The following is a 17,608-nucleotide window of genomic DNA, read 5'->3' on the forward strand; positions in this document are numbered from 1 at the left end:
TAAAATCTTTTTTTTTTCCTTAAGATTTTCTTTATTTATTTTAGAGAGGAGAAAGAGAGAGAAGGGGTGGGAAGCAGGAAGCATCAACTCCCATATGTGCCTTGATCAGGCAAGCCCAGGGATTCGAACAAGCGACCTCAGTGTTCCAGGTTGACGCTTTATCCCACTGTGCCACCACAGATCAGGCAGGAGCCTATAGAATTAGACAGCGAGAGGACAGGGCACTGGGAACCAGAACAAACAAATTGTCCAGCCTGACACATAGTCTCTCCTCATAGTTTCTAGGGCTAGGATCCAGATTGCTCTGGGAGTGCAGGGAGGCTGTCCTATCGCTCTCCAACCCCACAACACTCCTCTGAAAGACCCTCTGTTTTTACCCTCAATTTATGGCTATACAGGTAGGTTGGGGAATTCTGCTGCCTGGTCTCTCAGGTATGCTGAAGGCTCCCCTGGGTGGGACCTCCCTCCCCTCTATGCACAGAAGTCCACGGGGTAGTGACTCGTTCCTAGTAATGGCCAAAGTACCTTCATTTCAGGTTCGAAATATCTTCAAAACCTGTCAGAACCAAGGAAGTTAGAATTCCCTTGCACTGGGAAAGTGAGTGTCCCATGACCTTTTTAGAGGCATTTGTTGGGATGGAATGGAGATCCAAGGGCAAAATCAAACAAGTGGAGATAACAAGTGCAAGCTGGCCCATACCTGGGGGCCCTAAAACTCCAGCTGGCCCCAAGCTAATGCTCATCTTAACACATAGGCCACTGCTCGAGACCAACAGAAAAACTAACTGCATGGAGGAGACTGTCAGGTCACAGCACCCTCATTTAACTTTCCCTGTGTTTCTGGTGTTTGACTTCCAAAGGATACTAGCAGTTCATCAAAAACATTGATTCGGCATGAATATGGCTTTAACAACAGGAACAGAAGAATTCTAACTGTGGATCCTGAGAAAGAAGTTACCTACCAAGAAAGACTGGTAACTAACTGGGGTCAGATTTAAAAAAAAAAAAAAAAAAAGCCTAGCAACTGTTTCTATGCAGGGCCCTTTCATACAAACAGCATTCAAGAAGAAGCCTGCACTGAATTCCCTGCCTGCACTGGGTTCCTGCCACCTGAGCTAGCCTTTTTTTTTTTTTTTTTTTTTTTTTTTTTGAATTTTTCTGAAGCTGGAAACAGGGAGAGACAGTCAGACAGACTCCCGCATGCGCCCGACCGGGATCCACCCGGCACGCCCACCATGGGGCGACGCTCTGCCCACCAGGGGGCGATGCTCTGCCCATCCTGGGCGTCGCCATGTTGCGACCAGAGCCACTCTAGCGCCTGGGGCAGAGGCCGCAGAGCCATCCCCAGCGCCCGGGCCATCTTTGCTCCAATGGAGCCTTGGCTGCGGGAGGGGAAGAGAGAGACAGAGAGGAAGGCGCGGCAGAGGGGTGGAGAAGCAAATGGGCGCTTCTCCTGTGTGCCCTGGCCGGGAATCGAACGCGGGTCCTCTGCACGCTAGGCCGACGCTCTACCGCTGAGCCAACCGGCCAGGGCCACCTGAGCTAGCCTTTATTGAGGAGTTCTTGAATTGTATTTCAACCAATAGGATTGAGGCTTTCCCCATCCAATCAGAGATATGAAGCTATATCCCCTCCCCACCAGCATTTTCACCAACCAATCAGAGCAACTGTCTTCTGACCAATCAGATAGTCCCTTTTGGACAGGATCAAACTTGAGATTTGGAGTTTTCATCTGCATAAGAACAGACCAATTAGGGACCAAGGTGGGAAGTTCTATGTAAGTCAGCTCCCCTCCAGCTTGGAGAGTGCGTTTGGTTTTCTGCTGAAGATTGTGTTTCCCCAGCTAGCTGAAACACTGAAGACTAGCGCAGGACAAAGTGGAGTGGACTGGACCGGAGCAGGTGGAGCAGACCAGAGCAGACAGAGTTATACAGCTGGCGAGGGGCCTGGCCCCAGGGCCACCTCACCCCAGAGCCACCTCACAACCATGCTGCTTCAAAATTGAGCTGTAATACCACTGAGCTGTTCCATAGCCCTGCTGGTCACACAGCTGTGCTGTATCACAAGTAAGCTGTTTGCACCAGATAAAGTTTCCTTCTTCTCCACATCCCAAATTAGGAATTTCTGGTGGTGTTGAATTGACGCCAGCTACCATTGGTTGACATATCAACCCTCCTTGAGTTCCTAAGGAAAAGGAAGCCTAAATCTGAGCTTCCTGAGAAACACGACTTTGTTACATGAGATAGGATGAGCCCTACTCTTAGGCCACTTCTAGTTACACATTCTGTTATTTGAAGCCAAAAGCATCCTGACAAGACTCATTAGGAATCCTGTTGCCAACATTAGGATAATTCCCTGGCTTCCAGCATTGCTTAAGTCATTAACCATATTTGAGGTGGGTTTCTCATGCATAAAGCTATTTTCAACCCTTTAATGTTGGTGTTTATTTGTTTGTAACTCTCAAGAGATGGGTTCTTCTTCATCTTAACTTTAGAGTTTATGTGCAAATTATATGCCGTAAGAACTGTATTACAAAAGACAGTGAGGTTAACCAAGGAAACACATGACAAAGGCACGGACCTTGCGACAGCAGGCGCACTTTCACCAGCAATCCTGGATTAAATTAACAGGTCACCCTGCATAACCAAATACTGATGGCCAGCTCTGAAGACCTCTGAAATGGTTTTGTTTGCTGCTAGCCTTCACCCACTGGCTTGCTTTAATTAGAGAATTAATAGTCCCTTATGTTAGGAAGGCTATAGCTGCTTTGAGCTCACCCCACCCCAACACCTGGGGGAATAAGTATTCAGTGATCCTATTGTTGGAGTATAAAGGGGGCAGCCTCAAGTATTAGCTATTGGCCTATTACTGTGCCCAAAGCTTTATTTATTAACATTAGCTTCCGCCTACTGAGCACCCACCCGTGTGCCAGGTGTCTCTGGTCCATTAGTGCTAATCCCTAAAACTCCTCTGGTAAGTAGGATAATTACAGTGCCCATTTCACAGATAGGGAAACCAAGGCTCAAAGAGTTCAAGTGACTTGCCCAAGACCAAAAAGCTGACAAATTGCACAGCTTCATCTGTCTCCAGAGTTTGCCCTTTTTCATTACACCATACTGCACAGGACCCAGAGCCAGGACAAGGAGGCCAGAGCTGTCACTAAGCTCCTGGGAGCAACTTGGAGCTGCAGCTCATGGTCCTCTGGACAACTGCTTCCTGCACTGAGGCTCTTTTTTTTTTTTTTTTTTTTTTTTTCATTTTTCTGAAGCTGGAAACAGGGAGAGACAGTCAGACAGACTCCCGCATGCGCCCGACCGGGATCCACCCGGCACGCCCACCAGGGGCGACGCTCTGCCCACCAGGGGGCGATGCTCTGCCCATCCTGGGCGTCGCCATATTGCGACCAGAGCCACTCTAGCGCCTGGGGCAGAGGCCACAGAGCCATCCCCAGCGCCCGGGCCATCTTTGCTCCAATGGAGCCTCGGCTGCGGGAGGGGAAGAGAGAGACAGAGAGGAAGGCGCGGCAGAGGGGTGGAGAAGCAAATGGGCACTTCTCCTGTGTGCCCTGGCCAGGAATCGAACCCGGGTCCTCCGCACGCTAGGCCGACGCTCTACCGCTGAGCCAACCGGCCAGGGCGCACTGAGGCTCTTAAACTAGAGTACAAGTACTAAGCCCAAGCCCACCTAATTAAGCCCCAGTTGGTGAAGGAAAACCCTTCCATACTGGCTTACATTCTGAGGTTTGGTATGGTCGCCTACAGAGGGAAGGCCAGGCCTCCACCCAGCATACCTCCTGCCTCCTCTTTGCCTGTCCTCCACCCTGGAAAGAGCCTCCATTATGAAGAGAGAGCCACACAATTTTTTTTTTTTTTTTTTTGTATTTTTCTGAATCTGGAAACAGGGAGAGACAGTCAGACAGACTCCCGCATGCGCACGACCGGGATCCACCCGACACGCCCACCAGGGGGCGACGCTCTGCCCACCAGGGGGCGATGCTCTGACCCTCCGGGGCATCGCTCTGTTGCGAATAGAGCCACTCTAGTGCCTGGGGCAGTGGCCAAGGAGCCATCCCCAGCGCCCGGGGCATCTTTGCTCCAATGGAGCCTCGGCTGCGGGAGGGGAAGAGAGAGACAGAGAGGAAGGAGAGGGGGAGGGGTGGAGAAGCAGATGGGCGCTTCTCCTGTGTGCCCTGGCCGGGAATCGAACCCAGGACCTCTGCACGCCAGGCTGATGCTCTACCACTGAGCCAACCGGCCAGGGCAGAGCCACACATTCTTGCCAAGACACTTTAATCAGAATCTGAGCAAGCTTTTAAGATCTTTCAATCTACAAAAAGCATACAGATAAAGGAACAAGTTAAATAACACAACAAGAAAATAATCAGACAAATCCACAAGATGTAATATTTTTAAAGATTAAAAATAACTTTATTTATTGGTTTTAGAGAGAAGAAAGCAGAGAGAGAGAGAGAGAGAGAGAGAGAGAGAGATAAACGTCCCACTTATTCATGCTGGGTTGGTTCTTGTATGTGTCCTGACTGGGGGTTGAACCTGCAACCTTGGTGTGTTGGGGTGATGCACTAACCAACTGAGCTACACGGCCAGGGCACAATATGGACTATTATGCATGAGAATTGATCTATCTCTTCAAGAGTCTGTCAACAGATAGTTGTTGGTGCCAATTCAACACTAACAGGAATCCCCAATTTGGGGTGAGGTGAGGAAGAAAACTATTCAGTGCAAAACTGCTCAATTTTGATACAGCCCAACTGTGAAAACAGCACAACTGTGATCCAGCCTTGAGGCTAGACACCTCTCTTGCTAGATAGCTCTGCTCTCTCCACTCTGTACCAGTTTGCTCTGGCCTACACTGCTTTGCTCCACTCTGCTCCAGCAATACATCTCCAGTGTTTCAGGTCAGAAAAGAAAACACGGTCTTACTCTTCCCAAGAAAGAATCAGAGCCACAGGAGAGTGGGCTTATATGGGCAGAAATCCCTTCCCCTGGCCCCTGATTTGTCTACCCACATGCAAATGAGGACTCCAAATCCTCACAGTTCGTTGGTCCAAAAGATGCTGTCCTGATTGGTCAGAATAAAGCTGTTCTGATTGGTCAGTACATAAGGGTCTAGGGATATAGCTGCACATCTTCCAGCTGTACGGAAAAAGCCTCAGTCCTATTGGTTGAATAGGATTCCAGGAACTCCTTTATAAGGGCTGCTCAGATGGCAGAAACACAGTGCAGGCAGGCAGTTCAGTGCAGGCTTCTTCCTGAAGTGCAGTTTGTATGAAACGCCCTTGTGTAGGAGTGGCTGCCAGACTGGTTTTTTGTTTGTTTGTTTTGGGTTTTTTTTGTATTTTTCTGATGCTGGAAACGGGGAGAGACAGTCAGACAGACTCCCGCATGCGCCCGACCGGGATCCACCCGGCACGCCCACCAGGGGCGATGCTCTGTCCACCAGGGGGCGATGCCCTGTCCCTCCGGGGTGTCGCTCTGCGGCGACCAGAGCCACTCCAGCGCCTGGGGCAGAGGCCAAGGAGCCATCCCCAGCGCCCGGGCCATCTTTGCTCCAATGGAGCCTCGCTGTGGGAGGGGAAGAGAGAGACAGAGAGGAAGGAGGGGGGGAGGGGGGGAGAAGCAGATGGGCGCTTCTCCTGTGTGCCCTGGCCGGGAATCGAACCCGGGACTTCTGCACGCCAGGCCGCTCTACCACTGAGACAACCAGCCGGGGCCTCAGACTCTTTTGTTTTTAATCTGAGCTCAGTTAGTCACCAGCAGCCCTTCTTGGTAGGTGTCTTCTTTTTCAGGGTTTACAAGTCAAAGGCACTGCAAAATGAGCAGTGATTGTTCGGGATTAAAATAAATTTGAGAGAAATATAAATAAAATGCAATGCATGAGCCTTGATTGGGTCTTCATTTCAAGAAACCAGCTTCAACAGATATTTAGGGGCAAATGAAGAATCTTAACAAAGCCTTGTTATTAGATTAAGTGAGGTAACTATTTTCATTTTGCACAAGGGCGTTTCATGCAAACTGCACTTCAGGAAGAAGCCTGCACTGAACTGCCTCCTGCACTGTGTTTCTGCCATCTGAGCAGCCCTTATAAAGGAGTTCCTGGAATCCTATTCATCCTGGAACTCTGAGATCACCAATTCAAAACCCTGGGCTTGCCTGACCAGGCGGTGACGCAGTGGATAGAGCATCGGACTGGGACACAGGACCCAGTTTCGAAACCCTGAGGTCACTGGCTTGAGCATGGGCTCATCTGGTTTGAGCACAGGGTCGCTGGCTTGAGCATTGGATCATAGACATTACCCCGTGGTTGCTGGCTTGAGCAAGGGGCACTTGCTCTGCTGTAACCTCCACCCCCACCTACCTCCCCCCTCTCCAGTCAAGCACATATGAGAAAGCAATCAATGAGCAACTAAGGAGACTAAGGAGCTGCAACGAAGAATTGATGTTTCTAATCTCTCTCCCTTCCTGCCTGTTTGTCCCTATCTGTCCCTCTCTCTGTTTCTCTCTCTGTCTCTGTCACAAAAAAACAAAGAACAAAAAGCCCTAGGCTTCTCTGGCCAAGGCTCATATGGGAGTTGATGCTTCCTGCACCTCCCCCTTCTCTCTCTCTCTCTCCTCTTTAAAATGAATAAATAACGTCTTTTTTTTTAAAGATTTTATTGATTTTAGAGAAGAGAGAGAGAGAAAGAGCGGGGAGGAGCAGGAAGCATCAACTTGTAATAGTTGCTTCTGGTATGTGCCTTGACCGGGCAAGCCTGGAATTTGGAACTGGCGACCTCAACATTCCAGGTCAACACTTTATCCACTGCACCACCACAGGTCAGGCAATAAAGTCTTAAACAAATAAAAGTAATAAAAAATGTTAACTATTGTTGAAACTAGGTGGTGGAAATAAGAATATTCCTTGTACTATTTTTTCTATTTTACTGTGTATGTTTCAAACATAATAACAAATTGAAATTTTATAACAAAAGTTTACCAACTAAATGAAGGTGACTATAGGGGATGGAGACCAGAAGGTAGGGGCCTCTGTTGGCAAAGTGTTGCCGCCCACCTGGTCCCCTTTCTCAGTGTTCTCTCGAGCTGTTGCCCCCCCCCCCCCAGCTATTTCAGCTTGGACTCTGAGGCTTGAGTGAATTTAGAAACTGCTGAGCTCCCTAGAACCAGACCAACCAGACACATCAAGGTAGGATTCCTCATTTGCTACTTAGCAAAGAAGGTAATCATCTGTCCCATGAGGGCAGCTCTGGAGAGAAACAGACCCTGTACAGGAAAGCAAGAGCCCTTCCTGGGCATTCCTGCAGCATGGAGAGGAACAGAGTGAAAAGCACAGGTAGGAGTCAAGTGTGTCAAATCAATATATGTATATATATCTTTAATTTTACACACTGTTATGTGTCAATTACATCTCAGTAAAGCTGGAAAAAAAGAAATGACATAGTGAAATAATCAGCAAGAGGACTGGGCCCCAAAGTTAGAGCCACTGACCAGAGTAGAAAGTTGTTCCTGGCATTAACGATCAAAGTCAGGTTGATGTTCCCCGACTCTGATGAACAGGCTTGGCACAATTTCCATAAAATACTAGTGAAAGATTTTATGAACTTGACAAAAATTAACACATAACATATAAGGGGAAAGTGGGCCAGAAATATGGACTTGAAGAATGTTTTTGGAGGTTGTAAGCTCCTTGAGGAGAAGAACTATGTCTGGTCTCTTGACACCAATATCCCCATCAGTACCATAAGGTCTTACACACAACAGATACTGAAAAACTTTTTTAAATCCAATTAAAATAAGCAAACACTGAAGTCAACCCCAGAAGCCAAGTTGCCTCTGCTGACCAGGTAACCCCGCACTGACAGCCTTGTGAAGCACGGGGTCGCAGGAGCACTGGCAGCAAGAGAACCAAGTTCAAATCCCTTAAAAGCCAGACCCAAGAAACTCAGCAATCAGTTTCATCAGGGTTGGATTTCCTCATGACATTGTGCCAGTGGCTGAAGTAGGGACCACAGGGTCCGGGGCCCTTCGGGTGTTTGCATCACAGATGCTGAGGCAAACACCCCTTACAACTGAGGATCAGCCCCTGCTGGAAATGTCTCTAGAATGCCCACCCTGGCGTTGGAGCTCGGTAGATACAAGTCAGAATATGGGCTCCACCAAAAACTTGTTTTTTGAACATAAATTTCTTCATCTAAGATGGAAATTTTAATAGTGCCGCTCCTGTAAAAGGCTCCAGTAAGATAATATATATGTAAAATACCCACCACAATGCATGGCTCACACAGCGAGCATCGAGCATCCGTAAACAACAGTAGGTGTTACTGTTATGGCTGCAAACGCAGTTACAGGGAGGGCACTGCCAGGTGCCAGTCTGCCAGAATCAAGTCCGCATAGCTGGCTTTCTGAAACATAAGGAAGGAATTCCACTATCACCTTTGAGACACATGTATTAGTTAGTTTAGTAATTTCTTTTCCCACATTCTCTAAAGTTGTAAAGGCGAAACAGGAAATGCATGGTGGAATTGTCCTCTAAGTAAGTGTTGGCTTACCGACAACAGATCAATCAACTCTATCAGGATCAGGACTAGGTCATACAGGTTTCCTGTGCTCCTTTGAGTCCAACGATACCGTCACAGACTAAGTACCCAACAACAAAAATTGGTAAATTGAATGAAACTGCCTGAAGGCAGAGAACACTGACCTTCACATAAAGTGGAGCTCAAGGAGCTTCTCTTGGAGGGAGGTGAGGTGGTGCAGCAGGTCTGGTAGAGGAGCCACTGATTCCACAGAAACTGCACACAGAGGTGGTATCCTGGCTCCTGCTCCCTTCAGAACACTTGACCTGAAAGAGGGAAGTTTCCAGGGCTTCCTCATGATGAAAGTTCTAACTGGGCGACAGCTGGGGGACTGGGTTCAGGAAAACAGTCACCCAGCTCGCGTTACCAGCCACCTTTAAGGGATGATTTTTATGGGGCTACCTGGTCTATGGAGGAAAAAAATGGACTATAAAAACATAATTTAGCATCTTTGAAGCAAGAAAATTTGCAAAATAGGGAAGAACCCTGAGAACAGAACCTCCAATTCAGCATTTTACACAGGAAGGCCCAGAGAAGAGACATGTCCGGCCAGGAACACTGAACATGTTAGCAGCAAAGCAGGTGTACTAACTAGAGGCTAAGCCTCTGCCCTCATATTCTCAGCTTTTCCCACTCCAGCCAGCCTACCCCAGGAGACAACTCCAGCCAGCCTACCCCAGGAGACAACTCCAGCCAGCCTACCCCAGGAGACAACTCCAGCCAGCCTACCCCAGGAGACAACTCCAGCCAGCCTACCCCAGGAGACAACTCCAGCCAGCCTACCCCAGGAGACAACTCCAGCCAGCCTACCCCAGGAGACAACTCCAGCCAGCCTACCCCAGGAGACAACTCCTCTGCTCACCAACTCACAGACGGACATGCAGACAGTGTCAGTAATCCTCCTTCCCCAAATCTCAGAACCAATCCTTCACAGCCTTCCCCATTCCTCCTGCCCTGTGGACACCATAAAGTCTGAGAGGGACATCGCACTCAGACAGCAGTGGCTGGGAGCTGTGCACTTCCTGAGTTGTTTTAGCCGCTTAAATGAGCTGTCAGCCATCCACTACATCAAAGACAAGGCAAAAGGTATCTGTGTTTCTCACACTGTTCCCTACTGCCAGGCCCATTGCTACAGAAGCAGACCCTTTGTGTACCAAGGAGTAGTCAGAAACAGTCCCCTAGTATCAGACTGGCCTCTGGGGGGAGGGAGAGGGAGTTGTCTGTGGAAGTCCCAGCAAATGTTCTCCTTTAAACAAAGAAACCACAAGAAAATGATAAGAGGGAAAAAGAGCCAAGGTGTGTATGTGTGGGAAAGATAAGTAAGCTTTTTTTTTTTTTTTAATTTAAGAAAGAAAGGAAGGTGCGGAGAGACAGAGAAGCATTGATTTGTTGTCCAACTCATTGATACATTCATTATTTGATTCTTGTATGTGCCTTGACTGGGGATTGAACCCACAACTTCGGCGTATTAAAACAACGCTCTAACCAACTGATCTACCCGGATGGACAACAAACATCCTTTTGAAATCGCACTGTGATTAGAGTATAACTGCTTTCCAGATTTTCATGCGCTGGGAGGGGTGATGCATTTATTAACATGGTCAAAAGACTTCAGGCAAATTAAACTGCTACCCGACCTTGTTTCCAAACCACTTGGCGTGCAAATGAGACATGACACTGGGCAAAGGGAACCACACCAACTAGCCCGCACAGGTCTTGATCAATTGAAGAGGGAAACCCTGAAAGTGAAGGGAGGCACTGGGAAGAGGGACCAGAGTGGGCATCCCATTTCCACTGGGAACAGTTTTCATTGGTTTGGTCCAGGATGATACCAAAACTAGGGGCTAGCTGGTTAGGTCACCGAGGACTGTGTGAACTCACATGTGAGAGTATAGGAGACTGGGACCCAGCAATACGTGAGTCTGTGCCAGTTTTAACCCAGTGGGGCTGCCAACATGGCCAAGAGGGCATTGCCAAGGTGTTTGCATAGCAGAAACTAGCACAGGGGCCTGAAGAAACCCTGCCGAGGAGGTGGAGAACGGCTATACCCCCAGAAGTCGCTCTCCGATGGTTTTGCTTTAGTTTCAGAACCTGTGGCTGAGGCAGAAAGACCAATAGGCCCCTGGCCGAGCTGCTTTTTCTCTTCCCAGCTGCTTCTGTCTCTCAGGCTCCTGGACACAAAACAGCTGAGCAGATAAACAAGTCACCACCTGCTCCCTCCTCCCCCATGACACTACTCCTGTCCCCAAGTCCCACCCCTTTTCCCTTGCCTTCTCCTCCTCCGTCCCTCCCTGAAGCCAAACTTCCCAGCAGCAGCTGCTGCAGCCAGCTCTCTCCCCTCCTGTGCTTGTCTCCAAAGCCCCCAGCACAGCCCCTCCACCCCCCTGCTCCCACCAATGGCAAATGAGGAACATGTGTACAGAGCCCTGGGCTCTCCCTCCTCCCGGAGCCATTTCAAACAAAACAGTGTGCTTTCAGAAATTAATTCCTGGAGCTCTGGGGTCCCCAAGGAAAAGGAGTTTATGGCATCCACAGTCCTGGAACCAGTGAGTGTCTAGCCACTTGGCCCAGAGCCCCTGCACTGGAAAGCTGGAAGGAAGGGGTTAATCTAGCAGAAACAGGAGGGCCCAGCAATAACCAAACAGAGGGGGGCTGAGGGAGGCAGAGGGGAGGCCATCCCTGAGATGAGGGCAGCAGGAAGCAGTTTAAACCCTGAATAAAGGCCACCTTTCTAGTCACTTGTGTGTGCCTGCGCAGTATGCTCTTATTAACAAAATAAAGGTTGTCACAACAGACTCTGGGTTAGGTAGTCAAAAGCTCTGAGCTGGTTCTGTTAATAAGTCCCCAGTGCCAGTGGAAGGCATTCCTGAGAGCCTGATGTTAGCGGTGTGGTCGGGGAACAAATGACATGGGGACAAGAGAGGAACCCAGTGCCTCCTCCAGGAGGCCATGTGCCATAGCTGGTGGTGGGGATCCCCCGGAGGTTTCCATGGGGACAAGAGAGGAACCCAGTGCCTCCTCCAGGAGGCCATGTGCCATAGCTGGTGGTGGGGATCCCCCGGAGGTTTCCTTGGCAATTTAGAGTTTAAATTTGGGTCACTGTTGGCTCAACCAGCCTGTCTTTCCCTCCAAGCTTCCATATTTCCTCAGAGCTCTGTCTTCACTGTTTCGTGGATGAGGCAAGGCATGGATTTGTTTGAGGAAAGTACAACTGCCTTCCATTTGTCAACTGTTTCCAGTTTGTCTGCACTGCTCAGTGTCATACTGGGGAAGTAGCAGGAGCCCTGGACTGAGCACCAGACAATGGATGTGACTTTTGACAAATTACGTAAACTCTCAGAGCCTCAGTTTTCTCATTGATAAAATGGAAATGACATTTACCACACATATGTAACTCTTTTTTTTTTCTTCTTTTTTTCCAAGTGAGAGGAGGGGAGATAGACAAACTCCTTCATGCACCCTCATTGGGATCTACCTGGCAACCTCGGTCTGGGGCCGATGCTACGCCCATCTGGGGCCATGCCCAACTGAGCTATTTTAGCACCTGAGGCGGAGGCTCCATGGAGCCATCCTCAGAGCTAGCCAGCCGATGTGCTCCAAACAATCGAGCCATGGCTGCAGGAGGAGGAGAAAGAGAGAGAGAGAAGGGGGAGGGGTGGAGAAGCAGCTAGTTACTTCTCCTGTGTGCCCTGACCAGGAATAAAACCCGGGACACACGCCTGGCTGATACTCTACCACTGAGCCAACTGACCAGGGCCCCCCAAAAGTCTTTGTTGTGAGGACCTGTGCATTGTAGCATTTTCAGCCACAGCCTTAGCCTCCACCCACTAGATAGCATTATTACCCCTCCTCCCAGTTATGACAATCAGAATGTCTCCAGACACTGCCAGATGTCCCCTGGGATGGGGGTGAGGGGGACCAGGCTGTATGCATAGTAGGGAGTCAGTAAAGGCTAGAAGGATGGCTGTTACCACACCTTTCTTTTAAGGGGTGCACTCTTGCAGGCCCTGAGGAGGCCCATGTGAGCAGAGAGACGGAGAAGCAGTGTCTCCCAGCTGTGCCCTCCAGGGGCACTGCCTCGTGGAAGTTTCCCACTTCTGGTCTTCTGTCTTGCCTTGTTTCCAGAATTGAGGTGAATTCTTTTTTTTTTTTATATATATATTTTATTTATTGATTTTTTAGAGAGAGAGGAGTGAGAGAGAGAAAGAGAGAGAGAGAAGGGGGAGGAGCAGGAAGCATCAACTCCCATATGTGCCTTGACCAGGCAAGCCCAAGGTTTTGAACCGGCGACCTCAGTGTTCCAGGTCGACGCTTTATCCCACTGCGCCACCACAGGTCAGGCCGAGGTGAATTCTTAATCACACGGGAAAATTAGTCAGGGTGACAGGAGTCAGATCTGTTTCTGCCCTCGCTCTGTGACTCAACTAACGGGCAAGCTCAGGGGGAGTCAACCTTTTTATACCCACCGCCCACTTTTGTATCTCTGTTAGTAGTAAAATTTTCTAACCACCCACCGGTTCCACAGTAATGGTGATTTATAAAGTAGGGAAGTAACTTTACTTTATAAAATTTATAAAGCAGAGTTACAGCAAGTTAAAGCATATAATAATAATTACTTACCAAGTACTTTATGTCGGATTTTTGCTAAGTTTGGCAGATTAAATCTTTATAAAACAACTTACTATAGCATTTGGTTGCTCCGCTACTGACTACCATGAAAGCTGGAATGCCCACTAGGGGCAGTAGGGACCAGGTTGACTACCACTGGGTTAGCTGTATGCCCTTATGCGTGCTGTCTTGTCTCTCAGCAACGGCCTCTTTGTGCAGTGTGGGAGTGGAGTCCCTGAGTTCTAGAGTCCCTTCCAGATATCAGCCCAAAGGCCTGTGGTCACCACCACTGTGATTAAACCAACTGGGTAATCAGGGCATTGTGGAGTTCCATCTTTCTATACCACAAGCCGGCAGGGTCATTCTCCATATATCTTTGTTAGTAAGAACTATCATTGTCAAAAAATATTTGACAAGTTCTTACTGTATGGAAAGAACTGTGCTAGCTAGCCACTGGGTTGGGGGTGGGGGGTAGAAAGAGGAGCTTCCCTCTTTCCTTCAAGGGCTCACAATCTAGCTAAAGAGAAAAATAATTCCAATAAGAGGTCTCTGATGGCTTTAAAGTCAGGCAAACTGAGTTTGACAGCTGGTTCAACCACTGTGAGCCCTCCTACAAATCGCTTAATCTCAATTTCTTCATCTGTAAAATGGGCATAATAACAGCACCTAGGCTGCAGGGTAATTGTAAGAGTTAAATGTAGCAGAGTGCTTGGCACATAATCAATTGTTAGTAGCAAATTTTTATTGAATATTCTGCACCAGGCACTCTGATAGGTCCTGGGCAGCTATGGACGAGGGACAGGGCTCCTGCCTTGGAGAGGCTCACCAGAAGGTAGGGAAACAAGGACCATGTACAGTGCCCTGAGAGGGCTCTGGCAGAGCCAGATAGGAGGGCCCTGACCACAGGACGCTGAGTGGAAGTAAGATCTGTGCCAGGTCCTGAAGCATGGCCAATGGTCTGCGCCCAAGTTCAGGAGGCAGGACATTCCTGACGGGGGAACACCTGCAATCTGTGCACCCGCAGAAGCGAGTGCCCTTGAGCAAGGCCGATTGTGAGGGGCTAGTGGGAGAAGTGAGCCTGCACATTAGTCCCCCAAAGATGGGCGACTACCTGCGCAGGAAATGTTTCCTTTTGATCAGACACTCTGTTTTCCTTTTGATACAACCAACCACCAGGAAGCTCAGAGCTGATTTTTAGGCTCAGACGTGAAGCATTAGCCTAAATCTGGGCTTTCTGGTGTGCCGTAATTACTCTTTAGCCCCAACTTCCTTTACACCCTTGGACCTCAACCTGTTAACCAGGTTTTTATTTTCAGGGTTAGGGTTTGGTGCTATTGGTTGTAAACTGCCTTGACTCCTTTCTGGATACAGACAGCGTGTAAATGAATAAATGAATAAATGAACTATGTAATGTGAAAGCACATGGATGAGAATGAAGTGAGAACCTGTAGGATGAGCTCTCCCAGGGTGGCAATAGTTTGTCTTCACAGCAGTGTCCCCAGTGAGGAGGCCAGCGCCTGGCACCCTGTGGGAGCCCAATACCAACTTGGAGAGTAACATTAGGGACCATTTCACCTTGAAAGAAGCTTTCTCCAAAAGGCAAAACCAGGACTGAACTACGGGACCATTCGCTGGCCTGATCACACATGTGGGCTCCATGCTGGACGTCTTTGTATACCGTCCCTTAATTGTACAGGCTGAAAGCATGGTTGTCCCGGGCAGACGGCACCTGATTCCTTGGGGACAGATGCTTTGCCATATGTCTGTGCCTCCCAGAACAGCACCTAGCACAAAGCTTTTTCCAAAGCACCCTCCCCAAATTGCTGTGGCTTTAGCCTAATAAATACCCACAAGTCTTTGTAGTTGAATGAAGATGAACAGTCCTGGCCCCTCCAAGTCTGGTCATGTATTTGACCACATAGAGGTTTCATTCATTTGGTTAGCCAACAAATATTTGCCGAGTGAAAGGAGGGAAAAACTGCTTCTTATTGATCTGTGGGGAAGGTTTCTGCACACATTTTTCTCAACAGCATTATTTTACCCTCCATACAAAAGGTAGAGAAGGGAAGGAAGGAGGATCTCCCACCCTCCTGCGGAGGGGACAGAGGATCTAAGGAGCAGAGACTGGTGTGTGCATGCATGGCAGACAGGCCTCTGGAAGCCACTGCTACTCACACTGGGCCACAGTTTCTCTCTCACCGAGAGTCGTGCCAGGCCGAGGACTGGGCCGGGGGCCATGGGGAGTGCCCACGTCCTAGCTGTACTCAGGGCCTCCCGTGTTCAGTGCAGGCTCCTAGTCCCAAAAGGTCTCTCTCTCTCTCTCTCTTACAAACACACACACACACACACACACCTTCCTTCCCTATTTTCCTTTCTCTATCCCTGCCTTTCTCAGTGAAAAGATGCCTTTCACCAAGAGTATCAGATTTCAGTTGTCTGTGTCCCGGGAAATGACAAGATCTTTGCCCCTTTCTCTTTTTAACCAGGATTGCACATTCAGAGTGAGCTGGCACATGGGCTTGCCCAGCTGCTGCCCAGCTGGAGGATGGGCAGAGTCAGAATGGAAGCTCTTGTGTCTGCTCTCCCTTCTCCTGAACTGCAGGGACCCTCCCCCAGGAATTCTGAGAGCACTAGACATGCTTGCAGAGGTGGGGCAGCCCCGGGTCAGGCATCTGGCCACAGGTCTCCTTCCACTGCATGGACAACTACGGGAAGAGGGGGAAATGGGGAACGACAGGTTAATTGTGATCTGACTGTGGTCATTGAGAAAGAGAAACATTGGCAGTATACACATCTATCCAATCACTGTGTTATACACATTGAACTTATACAACATCATGTGTCAATTATAAGTCACTTAGACTGAGCAAAAAGAAAGACAAGCAGAGAGAGTAGATGGGATTATGAAAACAGCAAAGGGAAAAGGGAGGGGAGGAGAGAGAAGGGAAGGATTCCTAGAAATTCCCTTTGACCCTGAACTCTAGCTACCCAGAGTGTGCTGAGGACAGGGCCCACACAGGTCTTCCTGAGAAACTGAGAAAAGACCCAAACACTGACTGTGGGAGTGCAGGAGCCCAGGCACTGGTCACTGGGTCCAGGTCTGCCTGGTGAGACAGTCGGGGCACTATGCTCCTCCGTGGAAAATGCATGTTGGCTTCCCCAATTTGAGAGGCCTGGGAGTGGTGGCCTTTCCCACCACACGTGGGCAGTGGAGATTGTAAGCTTACCACATACTGAAGGCGAGCATCTCCAGAGCCCTCAAGAGCAAGTGGGAATACCGCGGCTGAGAGGCGACATGATTGCACAAGTTCACTTGGAGGCCGAATGGTGGAAATTTCTCCAGAACCCAGGGTTTCCCAGGTGCTTCTTCCCACACACCACAGCCACAGCCGTGCCCTGGCCAACTGATGGCAGAGAGCAAAGTGATTGAAGAAACAAATAAAACAGATACAAGTGCAAAAGCAGAAGGCGACTGGGGGTGAAGGCTGTGGTCATGGGGCTGGGGTGAGTTTTGAGTTCTTGCGACAGAGGTTCAGGGGTGGGGGTAAGAGTCCACTCTGGGTCCTTGAGTGTCTCTGAAAAGGCAGGCCTAGTGTCAGCCTTCCTCCCTCCCACAGGGCGCCTGCCTGGGAGCTCCCCCAGCCCATTCCTGGCTTCTTCAGCACCTAGTTCTATTCAAGGACACAACTTTTAGCACCTTAACAGAGGACCAAAGAGGAGTCAGGATCCATGACTTAGCTCAGATGGCCTTTCTCTGAGCCGGACAGATTACTAGGAAACTGCTCACAGTGCACAGTACTATCATTCAAGTGAGGAACATGAAACCCGAGCCCTGGGAGTCACATGTAATCGCCAAGGACACCCCAGCCTGGGGTAAGTCAAGGTCATTATTAGGGTGGCTCCAGGCTGCTCTGCAGCTTAGATCAGTCTTCCCCCCAGACCCACGGTATCACCTCCATATCCCCTCACAAGACCCCAGCCAGGCTCCCTGAAGACACAGAAGTCTCTGCACTTACCTCGGGGCTCTCTCTGCTGTGGAAACAGCATGCAGCTTCCCAGGGTTCTGAGAAACAACTTTCCTAAGAGTGTCACCAGCTGCAGACGCCCCTGTCATAAACTGTCTTGCTCTAAGCCGCCTAGGGCGTTTATCCCTTCCCTCTTAGCTACTCATTACCCAGTTTAATTAGTCCAGGAAATGCTCGCACAGAGGACACTCACCGCAGGAGGCAAGCAGGGAGGAGAGAGTCTCAGCAACTCAACTTCCTGAGCTGGGGGCTGGGAAACCTGGAGCGAGGCTGCAGAGAGGCAGGCCTTCGTCCCCCTGCAGACAGCTGCTGGGAACCAGGCCCAGACGCGCACATTTGCTCCCAGGCCCTCCTGGGAGCTGAAAGGCTGAAGGTTGCACTTGTT

General features: G+C 49.4%; 1 long non-coding RNA gene across 2 annotated transcripts in view; it reads right to left on the reverse strand.

Moving 5' to 3' along the window:
• The window catches only part of LOC136402986 (uncharacterized), a 34,232-nt gene extending 16,824 nt beyond the window's left edge, over positions 1-17,408 (reverse strand). For both annotated transcript variants that reach the window (XR_010751061.1, XR_010751060.1), the window contains exons 1-4: positions 17,215-17,408; positions 16,426-16,602; positions 8,716-8,856; positions 8,279-8,416 (exon numbers count right to left, since the gene is read on the reverse strand). This is a non-coding gene — a long non-coding RNA (uncharacterized lncRNA). The remainder of the gene's footprint in view (positions 1-8,278; positions 8,417-8,715; positions 8,857-16,425; positions 16,603-17,214) is intronic.
• Positions 17,409-17,608: the final 200 nt, after the last annotated feature.

The sequence above is a fragment of the Saccopteryx leptura genome, chromosome 4, assembly GCF_036850995.1.
Source record: "Saccopteryx leptura isolate mSacLep1 chromosome 4, mSacLep1_pri_phased_curated, whole genome shotgun sequence".
Classification (NCBI taxonomy): domain Eukaryota; kingdom Metazoa; phylum Chordata; class Mammalia; order Chiroptera; family Emballonuridae; genus Saccopteryx; species Saccopteryx leptura.